At 31.7% G+C, this 4285-nt stretch overlaps 1 protein-coding gene across 15 annotated transcripts in view; it reads left to right on the forward strand.

The window, feature by feature from the left end:
- Window positions 1-4285, forward strand: part of Gphn (gephyrin) — a 351545-nt gene that overhangs the window by 148603 nt on the left and 198657 nt on the right. The window lies entirely within an intron of this gene.

Genomic DNA, 4285 nt, shown 5'->3' on the forward strand with positions numbered 1-4285 from the left:
TGCTGCTCATAAATCCAAATCTTGCAAAATAGCGTTACTGCTGCTGCTAACTTAATGCTGCTAGGTGGGGGTCCTTCAGTATAATGACTTTGTCTAGAAATCTCCTTCAGCACTTATGTTTGTATTAAAGCAGAAGTGAACCAGTGCTATCTTTTCAGTAACCCTCTTCCTTTTCCCCTGTCTGTGGGTACAATATGTATATCCCAAGCTGGCCTTGAATTTGCTGTCTCCAGCACTACTTTCAAATTTGTAATTTGCCATTGTTGGCCTCCTGAGTATTGGGTATTATAAACGTGTGCCACCACATCAAACCTGGCTTTCAAGGTTTTCACTTTGGAGAGATCATATGTGGAAAATAAATATCTTCCTAAATTAAAAACTGATAAATCATTAGTGAGTTTCATTAGTATATTTTACTATGTGTTCATTAATATGTTCTAATTAACATTTAAAAGTATATAGTGACTTACTCTACTTATATATTTCTAATCCAAATATTAGATTGGTTAAATCTCTGAAAAACAGCATTATTACATTTTCTTTTTACCTTCCCTTTCTTTATTGTCCAGTTTTAGTTTATTATATGAACATCAAAAAAAAAAACTAATTGAACAACATCCAGGCCTTAATGTAGAGCTTAATTCTAAATTATTTCAGGAATAAAGATGAAAAATTGGAGACAGGGAAATACAAAGACCTATTTAAGCATGAAAGAGATTTTACAGGTGCAGAAGCAAACAGTAGGATAAATTGCTTTCTTATAATTAAGTTAAAGATTAATAAGTGCTCTTAGGTATATAGAATTAACAGATTAAAAATGGCAATCTTACCAAAAGCAGTCTACAAATTCAATGCAATGCCCATCAAAATCCCAGGAAAATTCTTCAGAATTGTGTGGTATACTTGTAATATACTTTATATTATAATAATAAGCAAAATACTGCTTCATTTTTATAAAGACATATACTGAAGCATTGTCTGTCTTTATTTGTACAGGTATACCCATGATGGCCATAACTTGCAATAAATGTGTGATTACTGAATCAATCTTTTCTGAACTCAAAGTAGTTGCCTATTGGAAACATGAATTGGTATCAGTGATGTGGTATATATATTTTTTCTAAATTTTACAAAATTGAACACATCCATCTGCCTGATTTTATTTTTTTGAGTACCCTTTGACTTACTTCCTGTAGTCATGGTGTTTGGTTGTGTGAAGAACAAGTAGGGTATTTCCTTATAATTTCATTGACTTTTTGCCACAAGATGGAAAATTTTTTATAAACCTTTACTATTCGTGTGATTTTTTTAATGAATTTCTGAGGCCTCCACCACATTTCCAATCAATAATTGATCAATTTCTGCTTTACCTTGTGCTGTAGGACCTAGCAGACCCATATGGGATTGAATATGTGTTGTGTATGGGATGATTCCTATTCCTGATTATATCTTGTAACTGAATAAGTAACAAAGTCAATTCTGCGTCATCTGGTATAAATTCAGCTGTTTCAATATGCAAAACAACTTTCTGCATATTACGAATTGGTAACTATGTAGAGAGGTTTCTTAAAATCCATTAGTACCATGAGAATAGCATATAATTCTGACTTTTGGACAGAACCATAAGGGCTTTGATCCACTTTACTTAAATTTTCTGATTTGTAACCTGCCATTCATGAAATAAAATTTATTTGCATTAGTATAGAATGTAAGAGCTCCAGTTATTGGTGTTTCCTATACAATTTGAGGAAGGATCTAGTTCTGTTTATAAGTTGTATTCTCTTGCTTTTGAGATAGTTGTTGTTAATCTCTCCCCCCAAAAATTACTGCAAGTTCTTTGCTGGGGTTCACTTCCCATATTTTGTCAATTTCGTTTTTAGTGAATGGTACTACAGTTTCTGCTTGGTCTATTCCTGCTAATTAATAAAGTCTTTATTTTTATTTTAGAATTAAATCAAAGACTTTTTCCATATAAGTTCTAAATTTTTATTCAGTTCATTTGGAGAAAAGATACACCCTAACATAATATCTTCTCTCTGCATTAAAATTCCTGTAGAAACTGTGTTTGGACGGTAGTATGACTACAAAGCAGTTAAGCTTCAGATCCACACAATCCACATGTGCCTTCTATAAATTAATTCTCTCAGCTACAGCTGCTAATTTCCTAGGCCTCTTTAAGTCCTTGTCGACATCTAAGGTTTTGCTTAAATTAGTCAGTTCATCAGGTTTTATCCCAATAGTTTGCCATAGCTTAGAAATGTCTCCTAGCAGTCTTTGAAAGTAATTAAGAGTCTGGAATTGATCTCTCCTATTTGAACCTTTTGAGGTTTAAATTTTTTAAAACCTGTTTTATAGAAAAACATATAGTTATCCTCCTGGATATAGCCTAAATTATTAATAGAATCTCTGCTTTGTGTTTTCCTTTTTTTTTTTTTTATTTGATGGATTTTTTTTGTGTTTTTCATAAGTAATTTGTAATCCCCAATAAAGCAAAATTTTCGTTATTTTTTCAAACATTCTTTCTAAATATCTATATTTATTTAAATCATCTAATGAGATTCACCCATGTAATGGTAAACTATAAATTGTGGAATTTGCTTATGTATTATTTCCATCATTATGCTATTTTGTATATGTCTATGAGTTGTATAGCTTTATCTTGAGGTAGATCATTTCTTATCTTCCTGAGTAACTGCCATACTGATTTCCATATTGACTGTACAACTTTCTGTTCAAACCAACAATAGATAAGTTATTCTCTTACTCCACGTTCTTCCCAGCATGAGCTGTTATTCATTTTATTGATCTTAGTCCTCTATCAGATGTATTCTTGGTTAAAAATAAAAATAAAATCTTTTCTGCCTTTTTTAGTCTGTTGCTTTGTCTGAATGACGTGTCCTTTGCCATGCAAACACCCCTCAGTTTCATGAAGTCCCATTTATTAATATTTGATCTGAGTGATATTTGTTCTTTTCAGAAAGTTTTTCCTGCGCAAATGAGTTCAAGACTTTTCCCACTTTCTCTTCTTCCATGTTCAGTGTATCAGGTTTTATTTTGAGGTCTTTGATTTATTTGGATTTGAATTTCCTGCAGGGTGTAAATATGAATTTATTTGCATTGTTTTACAAGTAGCCATTCAGTTTGACCAGCATCATCTATTGAAGAAGCTATCTTTTTGCCAGTGTGCATTTCTGGCTTCTTTATCAAGGACTAGTTATCCATCGGTTTGTGATGCCATGTCTGGGTCTTCAACTCAATTCCCTTAATCAGCATGTCTGTTTTTGTGTCAATGCCATGCTGGTTTTATTACTGTTGCTCATTAGTACAATTTAAGTTCAGGGAAACTAATACATCCAATTTTATTATTTTATTATTCAGGATAGTTTTTCCTACTATGTGTTTATTCTAACACAGACTATAGTCCACAGGTTGGGCCCAATTATCATTTAAGTTTTACTTTTTTTTAAATAAAATTCTTTTAAAATTAATTTTGAAGAATGCAAAACTTGCCTCACCTCAATATATTTATTTTCCTCACCACAAAATATGTATTCATTAATGGGTAAAATATAAACATAATTGAGATTCTATCAAGTGTAGTTTGAACTCTAGTTCTTTTCATGAACCTATCAACATATTGACTTTTTTTGAATCCATAATAGGAACAAGTATGAGACTACTTTTTTGGATTTATAATTAAGGTATGAATATTTAGGTGCTAGAATTGATTTTGTCAAACAAGATTTTTTTATTAGCATATAGTTTTCAACTTCTTTAATGTATTGGCGTAAATGAATACAGACAGAAATTGTAATAATATATACAGCTTTAATTGGGAAATTACAGAACCAGAGGTTCCAGCTGAGAACAGGAAAGCAGAAGGGGTGGCCGGGAGCACACCCGCAATCTTTATAAGTAAAAAATATCCTTGGGGGACAAGTAAGGTGATTGGCTGGGTCTCTCCTACACTTTAAGCTTGAAAATATTTGAACTTGAAAAAGTAATGGTGAAAAGACCTTTAGATACGCTATTTAAATACATAACAAACAAATTATAAATGATGCCATTTCTCATCAGTTTGGTGTTTGATTCATCATTTTCTATCATTGAAAAAAGTAAATATCATAAACGGAATTATATTTTGGTCAAGTGTGAAACTTTTCAGAATTGTCCTTTAAAAAGTCTTTATTTATTCCATACTTTCTTCATCCATTCTTCCATTGAAGGGCATCTAGGTTGTTTCCAGGTTCTGGCTATTACAAATAATACTGCTATGAACATAGTT

Source organism: Microtus ochrogaster, chromosome 1 (genome assembly GCF_000317375.1).
Source record: "Microtus ochrogaster isolate Prairie Vole_2 chromosome 1, MicOch1.0, whole genome shotgun sequence".
NCBI classification, from domain to species: domain Eukaryota; kingdom Metazoa; phylum Chordata; class Mammalia; order Rodentia; family Cricetidae; genus Microtus; species Microtus ochrogaster.